The 13516-nt window shown below is 39.7% G+C and overlaps 1 protein-coding gene across 4 annotated transcripts in view; it reads right to left on the minus strand.

Moving 5' to 3' along the window:
- Positions 1–10012, minus strand: part of Foxj3 (forkhead box J3) — a 105972-nt gene extending 95960 nt beyond the window's left edge. For 2 of the 4 annotated variants that reach the window (XM_021719546.3, XM_005317884.4), the window contains exon 1: positions 9213–9353. The gene's annotated coding sequence lies outside the window, so the exon portion shown is untranslated. Of the gene's footprint in view, positions 1–8497; positions 8518–9212; positions 9354–9770 lie in introns of those variants that run through there. The other 2 variants (XM_078026059.1, XM_021736038.3) reach the window with 2 other exon arrangements.
- Between the last annotated feature and the right edge of the window lie 3504 nt (positions 10013–13516).

Below are 13516 nucleotides of genomic sequence, written 5' to 3' on the forward strand. Positions count from 1 at the left end.
CATAATGATGCCTACTATGTGTCATGCAGTGTTAATTCAGCCACACACAAAATAATAGTTCATATATATGATGGTAGATGGGCCTCATATCATCTAGTGTCATCACAGCCATCTTTATTCAACACTCTGGTGTTCCCACAATGATGAAATCACCTAACAACACATTTCTTAGAACATGTCCCCATCATCAAGTAATATGACTATAGAGAACATAAAAAGCAAAAAAGACACTGCCTCCATCCTAGAATAATGGATACGAGATTTCCCAAAGCAAAGGTGATATAAATCAGAGTGCCCAAGTCATATACCTCAATAAGATCTGCTCCTTAGATGAAGAAATGTTTTAGTTCAATGATCTTCAATATTTTACAAAGAAGCCATCAGCACCTCTTAAAGCTACCTATCCACAACCCACATGCATTAAGTTCTTCAAAAAAGCAAACCAGTCATTCAGAATGCCTTTCAAGTTAAAAACTAGTAAACAGAAGAAAATGCAGGACACCTCCATATTTCAAGACTATCTCTATGACATCTCTCCCAAATTAAAAGCTGTGGTCTTTGCTTGCTGGGATCTTGCTTCTCATTTGTGTCCCTAGTACTTAGTACAATGCTCAGGAAAGACACAGCAGCAAGTAAAATGGTCCAGCAAATGACAGAAATGAGTGAGTACAATGTCCCTGGATTAAAAACAGTACCTTAAAATAAAAAAAAAAAACTAACAACTTGTTTTTTCTTTAATTAGACACCTTCCAGGAAAGGCCAGGCATGGTGGTGCATGCCTATAATCTCAGAGGCTAGGGAAGCTGAGGCAGGAGGATCATGAGTTCAAAGACAGCCTCAGCAACTTACCAAGGCCCTAAGCCACTTAATGAAATTGTGTCTCTAAATAAAATATAAAAAGGGCTGGGGATGTAGATCAGGTTAAGAACTCCTGGGTTCAATCCTTGGTACCAAAAAAAAAGAAGAAACTTGTCAGGGAATGGAAGCAGATAAATAGATCCTGATGAAAACGTCTAGTTTTCATTACAAACTAGAGTGTTACTGACAAATAATTACTATAAGTAAACCTAAAGTCTTGGGTGCTCCTGAGGGACTATAATTAATTTCCTAAAATTACCAAATTCTAATGCAAAGAAAAACTTATATACTTAACATACTTACAACTTGACCCATTTGATTAACTACTTAGAAAGCAAAACACTTACTAGGAATACTTTTCCCAGTGACCTTGGAAGCTGAGGCAGGACTATCACAAAGTTCAAAGCCAGACTTAGCAATTTAGCAAGACCCACTCTCTAAATAAAATATAAAAGAACTGGGAGAGGGACATGGTTGTACATATCTGTAATCCCAGTGGCTTGGGAGGCTGAGGCAGGAGGATCACGGATCCAAAGTAAGCCTCAGCAACTTAGCAAGGCCCTAAGCAACTCAGTTAGGCACTGTCTCTAAATAAAATATAAGGGGCTGGGACTCAGTGGTAGAGCGCACGCATGGAGTACTAGGTTCCATCCTCAGCATCACATAAAAATAAAGGTGCTGTGTCCACGTACAACTAAAAAAATATATATTAAAATAAATACACACACACACTTTAATAAAGGGGTCTGGGGATGTGGCTTAGCGGTTAAGCACCCCTGGGTTCAATCCTCAGTACCAAAAGAAAGCAAAATGCTCTGACAGTAGTACAACATGTTTAAACTGCTCTCAAGTCCAAAGATTCACATTTTTCCAAATTGTCATTTGAACTATAAAAATCCCTTGTTTTCTTATTATAAAAAATTAAATAGGCTCACTATAGACAAGATCAAAGGAGAAAATTTAAATTACCCATGTGTTTTCCTCCCAGTCCTTTTTCTATTCAGTTATAACTTCTTCATATACTGTCAGTCTTCTATCTACCAGGCAAAGCAATAATAGATGTCACACTGTGGCATAATCCAGGCTCCCTCAGTAGAAGCATGTTCCAAGTATAATTTCTCAAGATCTAAATTTTATAGACATGTACTTCTGTAAAATAAGACTGAATCCACTATTTAGCAATCTTTTAAAGTTTCTATTCTGATTCCCTCCCATCCTCTCAAGAATTTTAAAAATAAATATGTTTCTAATACTAACACATGGACTTAAATTTAATAAGAGGAAGTTGTCCTCATTAGTTTTATGTCCCCTGGGTTTGTTACTACCATATGTTCTGCACCAAGTGGTCTTGGTCCTTTGGGGTCTCCATAAACTTTCATCTTTACCTCAAAAACCTAAAGTCTATTCCTCATTAAAACTTTGTCATATTTTCAACTAAGAAGAATACAATAGAGCAGAATGCAGGGTGTAAATTCTAGTGTCTGTTCAACTATTAAATAATTGAGTGATACTAAATAAGTCTTAGCTATGCTTCATTCTCTCCATTTGTCAACAGAATATTATTTTCCTGACCTATATTGCAGGGCTACTGTAAGGTTCCAAAATCCAACAGATCAGAGGAAAAAAAATGATTTGAAAATACATCATACAAATGTGAAGTGGAAATGTTTCAAAAATACACATACTATATAATAAGTGATGTAAAACATGATTTCCTGAGATATGCAAAGATCACATTTCTAATGCTGATTGCTATCCATGTGTTGGGACAAAACCATCAATCTATGACACATTTTACCTACCTACTGTATATACAGAGTATCACAGATTTACAGACATAACCACATCATCAGAAACTGATGCCATATATCATTCACGTCCTGTCATAACAATCTACTCCATCTTCATTCGAAATGGTCAACCCTCTCTTTACAGCTACATATTTGACTGCTGTGGCTATAATTAATTCCCAAATTTAACAGCAAAGCCACAGAAACTTTTTTAAATTACTTTTGATAATTTAATAAGTTCCCATGTACCCATCAGCCAAATGCTAGTAGCTTAACAATAACCTAGTTCCACCATATTACACTGTCACCCCAATCTCATCTCTGTAAGCAAAGAGAATCTGAAACTGTTATTGAGTTCTAGCAGTCTTTCCCCTTCAACCAATTCTCTCACAAATTTCAAATTATCAGAAACCAGTCCTATTAATGGTATCAACATAGATCACGTCTCAGTCTCAGGGAAATGCTAATTCCAACTTATGTTTGAGGTTTACAGTAAGATTACACTGGCACCAAACTCTTTCAACAACCAGAAAATCAACTTAATTTTCTTGATATTATTTCACCACTAAGCAGGACTCTATCTAAGCAAAATTTAGTTACAACTTTTAGCTTTGTACTCCAGGTGAAAAACTGCTGAAAGTCAGGTAACTGTATGGTCTCCTTCAGATACAGGGTCACCATGCAAAAGTTGATCAACTCTTCAATGGTATCCATGACCCTCTCTACATGATTTGAAGATAATGAAAAATAGACAACATGGTCCATTTGGGGAGAATCTAAAAATTCCCTAAGACTATATATTAATAAGAGTTCCTCTTAATTCATTTCATAAGTTTGAGTCCATTACAGACTACTTCATCCAGGGATGATGAGAAATAAGTCAGACAGTGCAGTGTTAATATAGGTCCAATTACACCAAAATGAAATCACTTCAGATTTAAAGTAATAATCTTAAAGCAACCAAAACAAACTAGGTATTTAGTAAAAACTAATCCTATTAATAGTGTCAAAGTAATCAAACAGGGTCCTAATTATCCTGTCACATATCCACATTTATCCTACATTTTATCTTGTTAAAGAACTAAAGTTTGACACCATAAGTCATTTGCTTTGTGTTTCATTTGTTTTGTTCTGATCCTCCAGAAGAACAATCACTTTGAAAGACATTACATTCTCAGGTCATCAGCTGACACATATGTCAAGTAGAACAGCAGTCAAAGGTACCTAATTGCAAAAGGTTGCTTAAAATAAATAGAATGCCATTGTTATAAATATAAATACAACATCTGGTTCCATGTAACAAAGCTATTTCCATATCCCAACAGATGGCCCACAGTAATAATGCTTTGCTGATCTGGTTATAACAAATTCTATTAAATCAAAAATCCTGTATAGCAGATGCCTTTTCCAATTTCAGTATAAGTCAATCTCTTTAACCAAAACACTGTGCTTTGGTTCTTATTTGTACACTAAAATCCAGTTATGCCCAGTAAGATGGTCAAAATTTTGGGCAGTTGTTATAAAATACTAGTGTGGTATTTTTCAAGTTTGGAGGTGAAAGAGGTAGAGTACCTCTCTAGAACTGAAAAGCTAAGAGTTCAAAATGGAAAACAAAAAATCACAATTAAAGGAAGGCTGAAAAAAGCCAACGTTTCTGAATAATGGCAATGTGGAAAACTAAACAACTAACAAAAGTCAACAGTGAAGCGCAGTGAAAAAATGTAATTTCTGAGTTGAGACACTATTAGCAGGGTCAAACAAAAGGTCTAAATAACATGTATCTCCATAACACTACAGTGTTAGTGAAAGGTACATATTTTTAAAATATGTAGATGCAATGTCATTGCATCTCCTGTTTATCTGCTTCTCCAACTATACTCTTGTCCTTACTTGAAATATTATCCTCTATTAATTCATAACGAGTAAACAGAACAGTGAAGTGATTAAGAGCTACTTAGTTTGAAAATAGACTGCAGGGGTTCAAATCCTAGCTCTTTCCATTTCTAGCAAAGTACCTTAGGTAAATTACTTGACCTCTCTGTTCCCATATCCTCATCTGTAAAACTGATAATAATAAAATCTACCTTTGAAGAGTTGTGAGGATTATATAAAAATGCAAAGTACTTAGAACACCGTTATGCCAATAAGGCCTCAAAAACTGTAGCTATTATTATTATCACTACCACTATTGTCATCATCACTAACCCTCATTAAAGTTCTAAAAGACAGAAATAGTGCATTCCCCTGTAATCCCAGCAATGGTTGAAACTAGTCTGGACAATTTAGGGAGATCCTATCTCAAAATAAAATTTTAAAAAGGAGGCTGGTTGTGATGCTAAGTGTGTTGAGGTCCTGGGTTCAATTCTCAGTACCAAAAAGGGGATAAAAAAACAAAATCTATCACACAGCACAAACAAGCAACAAAATGTGATAAATTGTGATTTAAAGTCCCAAATATTAATCATTAAAATTCAGTGATTCCCCAAGTAAGTAGATTTCCCAGTCTGTCTTCAGAAATTTACATGGGAATCTTTCAAGTAACACAGCAGCACAGAATAGTGGAAAGAGCACAGACACAAACTAAGAAAATCTATTTGCTCCACCAAGGATTTAAATGTGTCATCCTAAACTTCAAATTGCTTTTTCCTACATTGCAGGGTGTTGTGAGATCAAATGAGATAATACACAAGAAAATATACACAAACTATTAAAGCTCTATGTGAATGTTCAAGAGTCATGTCCTGGTCTCATTTTTATATCCCTAATGCTTAACAAAATTCATAGCAGAGGTTATAATCTAAAAGAAAAGCCTTGGAAGGGACTGGTAAGGTGAATATCAGATGACAACAGAGAAGCATTAAAACAAATAGCAACCCAAATGTGTATAAACTGATAAGTGGATAAAAATGTAGTATATCCACATCGGGGAATATTATTTGGCAATAAAAAAGAATGAAATACTGATACCAATTACAACATGAATGACTCTTGAACTCTTGAACTCTTCTTGAAAGAAGCCAGACACAAAAGATCTTATGAGATAGTATTTCTTTTTTAGGAAATGCTCAAAACTGGCAAATCCACACACACGGCACATACAGTAGTTGCCTGGGACTGGGAAATGTACAGTGGCTGATAACGCGTACACAGTTTATTTTTGAAATTATATTCTAAAAATTATCGCGGTTATATTTGCACTACTCTATGAATACACTAAAAAACACTGAACTGTATACTTTAAATGGGTGAATTACACGGTGTTTTTTAAAAGAATGACAAAAACTTTAAGAATTGCTAAAACAGCTGTCTTTAGAACACTCGTTTCTTTTTTGATGAATAAATAGTGAATTTTCCAATATTTGAATAGCTCTGTTTTGTGAGCAAGAATGAGACTGGAGGAAACACTAGGAAAAAATAAATAAAATTACTACACAAGACTGTAACATTTCTACAGATTCTGTGAAAAACAAATCTGGCATCTTGCTATTTCTTCCCTTCAAAATCCTAAGGTTACAAATTACCTCATTCTGGTCTAGTTTGATAGTCTTTTCACTATGGTCACGGTTACGGTTTCTGAACTTCAAGACTGCATGCCATACTTCTATAACCCTAGCTTGTAGAAAATCTTCCTTTCCTTGGCTTCTGTGGAACTCATATACTTCCTGATTCTTCTCAGAATGCTTTATTTACCTATTAGTCTATTATGTTACCCCAAATTCCAAATCTCAAAGCTCTTTTCCTACTCTACTAATTCCCTCTCAACACACATTTACTCACATGTGTTTTTACCATTACTATATAACCCTGTCACTGAAAAAATTTATACTTCATCTGACTATTCATATTTGCTAATGATTAAATGCACAAGGTTAAGTAACTTTCCCAAAGTCCTTTCCTGATTATAAAACCTTACAATGAACATTTCCTAAATTAAAGAGATGTAAAGCACACAGAATGATGGTTGCCATACAAAAAGTATTCACTAAATGTTGGCTATTATTTTATTCTCACAACCGCTACTTCATGTCAGGCCTTCATCATCTTATTCTTAAAATTCTAGTCAGTTTCCCTACTCCCAGAACACTCAGTATACACAAAAGCCTTCCTCAGGAACAGTGTGTATCATCTTACCCTCATTCCTTAGAACCCTTTATCCTTGAAAGGTCCTTTCCCAATATACCCTCACAAATCCTAAACTCACTTATTATTCACCAATTGAGTCTCTTGATATCTTTTGTAAATTTCCACTTCTCTACCTTTGCATATATGCCTTCAATCTCCTGGGATACACCTCTTCCCCTTTGGAAATTCCTCTTTCTCATGTTACATATACTTTTGACCTTGGTTGTACTGTTATTCCAAACAGGAGTTGGATGTTGTTTGGTGATTATAAATGATGTACATACCATTTCTCCAACAAAAGGACAAATCTGTTCCTCTTGGTACAGAGGTTGAAGCTTTTGAAGAGACCCATATTTTATTCTGTGTATTTTTTCATACCAACTACTTCACATAAAGGCAACATAGTATTTTGCAGAAGTAAACAAATGCTGACTTATTTTATTTATACACACACACACACACACACACACACACACACACACACATATATATGAGCCTCAGAGTATACTCAAATGACATTCTCTATTTTTCCATGCCCCACCCATACTTAGCATAATGAAAGCAGATAGAATATGTACTTAAATATTTTTAGTCTATATAGGAGACTATACTAACAATTACACCAGATTAAAGGGGAAAGAGCAACATCAAAATGCACTCAAAATGACTGCACCATGTGAAAAACAAATAAGAGAATCCTGGCCATTTTAGTATATAAAAGAGTGACTTCAAAACAGTAAGATATTTTATTTCACCCAAACTTATGAACTAAAAAGAGCCAAAATAAACATGCCCTGGCCTCATCCAAAAAACACCTAATAAAGGCATGAGTAACTCCCCAGGATCTCCAGCAGCACAAAACCAAGAACAAGATTCACCTTAACTCTGACACAAAACCAAAAAAAGGGAAATCTTCAGATTCACATCAGAAATCAAAAAGTTCAATTAATCCACCAGATCAGAAAAAAAAATTGAGAAAAGTTACTGATTTTCTATAACTATACGCTAAGGTCTTGAAGGAATAAAAGGTTTCTCTCACTGCTACCGTAGTCTCTTCCCTGTGGAGAGAGCAATCTATGGTCTCAAAGAGCAAAACACGGTTAAGATGGAAATCTTAACCTGGGAAAGACATTAAGAAAAAAAAAAAAGAAGAAGAAAGAAAAAGGTTTCAAAACCTGTGTCAAGAGACAAAAGTCTAATAGTACTCAATAGAGAAGGAAAGTGAAATAAAAGAGCTTCCACGAAGGAGGTAACTAGGTGGAACTATCTAGTGCTGCCTTACAACATATATATGCACATACATGCATACATATGTGTGTATGTGTGTACACATATATGCATTCCCATATGACATGCACACCTTTTCAATAGTAAGCAAAATAAGAAATAAAGTAACATCAGAAAAAGACGTAAAAGATGCCCACCAATCTATAATTCGTTGGCTCTATTCATTCAGGAATTCAGCTAGGAACAACACAGACATGCACTGCAGCAACACAGAATAGAAAAACCTTGGACAACAATATGCACAAAAAGTAGAACAGAGAAATGAAAACTATACACCTCAATGCATCAATACCAAGCACTTATTCTCTTTTGAGGATTAAGCAGTAGAAAGCAATGATGTCAATGAAACTAACCCTGGTATCCCCTATAGGTCTCAATTTAAGAGAGTACAACTCTTGGTTCTTCCATCTAAACAGTGGGCCCCAGCAAAGCAAACTGACCTTAACACCTTCCATGCCAGCCAGAGAAAATCACACAGGGAAAAATCATGCCGTAAATCTCCCTCTTTACCAGCTGCAAAAATGGAAGGGGGTGGGGGGCACGGGACACTCTACCACGTGGGCAGGATGCAACACACACAGGACAGCAACACGTCCGCAAGGAACGGTTGCCTTTGCCCTAATGCCAGCAAAGGACACAGCAACAGGATGGGCGGGAACCAAGGCCCCTCGCAACGGCCTCCTCACCCCGAAGGGCACCCGCCGGGCGCAAGATATTGCCCGCCTTTCTGGCCGAAAAGCGCTCCCGAGCTTGAAGGGAAGCAGCCACATTGCGCCGGGATCGGGGACTACCCCAGGCTAGAACGCAGCTCACGGAGGGAAGGAGACTGTCGCTGTCTGCGGACTCCGCGCCCCCGGGATTCACGTCCAGCTCCCCCGGGCCCCACCTGGGGGAGGGGCGGGAGGCGCGGAGCCGCCGATTCCAGCTGAGGGGCAGCAGCAGCTGAGAATCGCCGCGGGGAAGGGAGGGACCCAGCCCTCGTCGCCCGCCAGGCCCCAACCTGAGCCCAGGCCCCCTGGCCCTCCCGCCGCCCACCGCGCAGCGCGCGACGGCTAAGAAGGGACAGGGCGTCTCGCGGAGAGCAGCCCCAGCCTCCGTCGCGGGAGATGCCCCGGCCCCGCCTCCTCGCCCGCCGCCCCGGTGGCGGGCACTCACCTCAGGCTGAGCAGGCCGGGACGGCCCGGCCGAGCCCCCGGCCGCTACGTGCGTCTCCGCCCCCCGGGAAAGGTCCCAACGGCGTCTGGTGCGAGCGGCCGAGGCCCCGAGCAGCGCCGAGAGCGGCGGCAGCAGCGGGAGCAGCCAACATCCGGGGCCGCGCACCCGGAACTACTTCCCAACCCGCTCCCCCTGCCGCCCCCGCCGCCCCCGCCTCCCGCGACGTCGCAGCGCCACCAGCCCAGCGTCGGCGGCGTCACGGCTCTCCGCGGAAGCGGTCTCTAAGTCCTGCGCGGATCCCTCCGCGGGAGCAAGTAGTGCCCGGGAACTTGAGCGGCTCTCTGGGCGCACAGTCGATGTCTACAAGAGGCTGGCAGTTTCGAGCGACGCGGGTCCCTGCGCCCCACAGTGGCGTCAGTGGGGTGAGATCGGGGACCCCATAATGAAGGATGGCAAGGATCAGCGGCTTTGGACCCTTTCCAAGGATTCCACAGGTCCCGTGTTCCAGAGGAATCCTGCCTCGTGACCTCCCCCAGCCCCCCAACCCTGCCACCTCACCGTAGGGACTGGCACCTTAGCCTGTCCAAGAAACCGGACCCCTTTTTCGACCTGGCGCAGCTTGGATTCTGCAGGCCCCAACAAAGGCGCCTTGTACCTTCCTTCAGGACTTCTTTTCAGAACTTCAGGAGGCCAGGATTCTAGGCCTACCTCTGTGGAGGCCATTCCCCTGCCTAATCATACTTTCCTTCTACTTAAAAAAAAAAAGGACTTGGAACTCTAAAGGCCCTTCTGATTCACAGGTTCACTGTCCAGGTTATGGTCCTGCTGTCAACAGGTGGAGCATTTAGAAGGGTAGTTGGGCGCATGGTGGACTTTGGAATTTACTTCTACGTCAATCTTCGCTGATTCTTTCTCCAAACTATTAGCACTGATAATCTGCCCTGTAGTTTCACACTTGATTACTTTTGAGGTATTACTTGCTGTTGCTTCAATTGCGTTAGTCATGTATTCTCCCCACAGCACCAAGAACACTTTTTTTTCCCCAAGAACACTTTTGAACTCAGTAGATAATCAATACGTGGATAATCAGGTATTTGTTAGTTGAATATGGGTTGTTTGGATGAAAGGACAGAGACCGGAATGATTGACCCTGGGAACTTTTTTTTTTAACCTCAAGGGGATCAGATAAAGACCTCAAGTAGTTAAAGATCTGAGCCTCTCTATTCCCTCAACAAACATTGAACACCTGCCTTTTAGCAAGAATCTCTGGGAACTGGGGATACAGAGTACTCATATATTTCTAAGTAGCGCTCTAGCAATATTCTGAAGTTTCATTTACTCATTCATCCAACAAATACTTGTCAGTCACTGCTAAGTTTGCCAGATACCAGTGCTCAAGATGTATCCATAAACAGAAAAGAAAGAAGGAAAAAACATTTATCTTTCCCTCTTGGAGCTTTCATTTTATAGTATGGGGAGAAAGATGAAAAACACAACAAGAGAATTACTAAGTATGTTAGAAGGCATTGAGTACTATTGGAAAAAATAGAGTAAGGAGCTATAAAGAATCCTGGAAGATAGGTGTTGTGATTTTAAATAGAACTGTCGGGGGGAACCTATTCATCTTACTCTAATCAAACTTTAAAGAGGTGAGGGATAGCTGGGGATATAATTCAAAGGTAGAGAGCTTGCCTAGCATACACAAGACCCTGGGTTCAATCCCTAGCACTCTCCCCACCCCCACCCCCCAAAAAAGGGGGAATGAGCCATGTAGGGTGGCAAAACATCTCAGGAAGTGTTATAAATAATGAGAAGGCCAAGAGATTTGGAAAATAAAGACAGACAGTGGAATCTTGTAGGCCATTGTAAGGATCTTGGCTAAAACAGATCCTCTACTGGGCTTTGAACAGTGGGAAGTCACTCTTACTTATTTTGTTAACAGTAGATGGTAGGAGGGCAATAGTGGAAGCCAGAGGCTCCATTATCCAAGTGCAGAAGATGGCTTGGACCAGGATGACAGTAGTGTGTAGGACAAATAAAATATGGACTCTATACTTGAAGAACTCAAGTCGAGTGGGAAGCAAGTAGATGAAATAATTACAATATATTATGACAAGGAAAATAAAACCCAAAAAGAAATCTGCCCTTGCCATCTTCCCTGAGAGATAGAAGTTCCCAAAGTTCCAAATTGCCAAAGGAATTGGAAGGTCCTGGTTCTTTGTTGATCCATTAGGTAGATCCTTGATAACACCTGATACTGGCCATTTTCCCAGCCTTCCACCTCTTAAAGCCCACCTTTTTCTGAAAGGAGTTATAGGCAGAAGAGTACTAAAGAACAGTCTGGATCATATATTTAAGGAGATGGACAATGCTGATATTATTCCCATTTGTTAGAGGAAGAACTGAGGACAGTAGTTATGAGAGTAGAGTTAAGGCCACTTGAATGGAGTCAGCCAGGCAATGGAATAGAAGAGAAAAAAGACTAGTATTTGAACTTAGCTCCAAGTCTGAAGATTTGGGCTTCTAATCACCACCTACTCTTATAATAAAGTTTTGGGCAGTTCCTCACTTCTCACTTGTCTGAGATTCAGAGGTTCTTCCCTCAAGTGCCTATTCTGGGCTTGTGGGTGATAGGGCAAGAACAAAACAGAGCTGGATGGCTAGCTGCTAGAGTGGGGTAGGGAGGTAGGGATCAGCCACCTTTGGGAAGAAAAGAATCATGAGTCACAGAGTATCAGAAGATGAAGAAGCAATCAGATGAATACCGGGTTCATGCTTAATGAGTAGAATTTAGCTGTTCTTGCCACAAGAACAAAGAGTAGGTAACTGTGAGATGGTGGATGTTGCTCCAATAACATGTTTACTATCTGCATACATCCTATAATATCATTTTGTTCACCTTAAATGTACAAAACTTGTTTGAAAATTTTTTCAAAGAAAAAAAAGGTGTCAAATATGATGGCACATACCTGTAATCCCAGCTACTTGGGACTGAGGCTGAAGCAGAAGGATCATAAGTTCAAAGCCAGCCTGGACAACTTAGCAAGACCCTGTCCCAAAAATAAAGGGCTAAGGGTGTAGCTCAGTGGAAGTACACTTGTCTAAAATGTGTGAGACCCTGGGTTCAATCTCAGTACAAAACAATAATTAAAAAACAGGGCTGGGTATAGTGTTCAGTGGTAGTGTGCCTCTGGGTTCAATCCCGAGTAACACCAAAAAAAAGGTAGAGGAGCATACCCATCCCCCAACTCAAAAAATGTAGTGGTCATAAGCAGCCAGGAAGGATTCTAGGATCCTCTAAATTTCTGAGGAGGAAAAGTTTAAAACCAAATTAGAAGGGCAGACCTGAGTTCAAATCTAATATTCCATGATTTATTTCCTGCATGCCAATATCAGGTTAGTTTCTCTTAGTTTATGTTTCCATGCCTATAAAATGGAAACAATAATCATAGCTACCTAGCCAAAGAGATCATGCACAGGCTATTAAATAAAATTAATAAAATCCATTAATAAAAATATTTAATAATCATTAAATGAAATCCCCCAAAGATAGCTGTGATTATTATGTACAAGGCTTAGTGTCAGCAAAGACAAGAGTAATTAGTTCATTGTTGGAAGATGGGAATGGGTTCGGAGATCAGGAGAGCCCTCCAAAAGGAGATGGTATTTAACTCAGGGAACAAATTCTTGAAGTGACAAAGATTGCTCAAAGGGAGGAGAATAGAGGTTTTATTGTTTTGTGTTGTTTACAATCTTCTCCCAGCTTCATCTGGATTATAAATTTCCCAAAAGGAACACAGCCCAGAGCTGGGCTGCAAGAGTGCTACAAAAACTTTGATTCAGCACTGGCTGTACTTCAGCAGCAGGATGTTCACCGCTTTACATGACCCACAACCACTTAGACAAATTAGGTTTTTTCTGATCTTTTTCTCCTTTTGTATTTATTGTAAGAGGAAAGCAGAAAATGAAAAATGAATTTAAAATGATCCAAGACCTGCAAGAGGGAGATAGAACAACAAAAGGCATCCCCTTCTATCATCCTCAGTCCTAGAAAAGCCTTCCAGATTCCCTTGGTATCTTTATATATTACTTCATATTTCAAGTACTAGATGCAAAAAAAAAAAAACTGTACATAGGCTACTGAGAAGCTTTCAATACCTCTTACTGCTGTTTTTTTTAATATTTTTATTGTTATTTATTTATTTTTATGTGGTGCTGAGGATAGAACCCAGGGCCTCACACATGTGAGGCAAGCACTCTACCGCTGAGCTACAACCCCAGCCCCCTCTTATTGCTATTAATGA

This window comes from Ictidomys tridecemlineatus, chromosome 11 (assembly GCF_052094955.1).
Source record: "Ictidomys tridecemlineatus isolate mIctTri1 chromosome 11, mIctTri1.hap1, whole genome shotgun sequence".
Taxonomy (NCBI): domain Eukaryota; kingdom Metazoa; phylum Chordata; class Mammalia; order Rodentia; family Sciuridae; genus Ictidomys; species Ictidomys tridecemlineatus.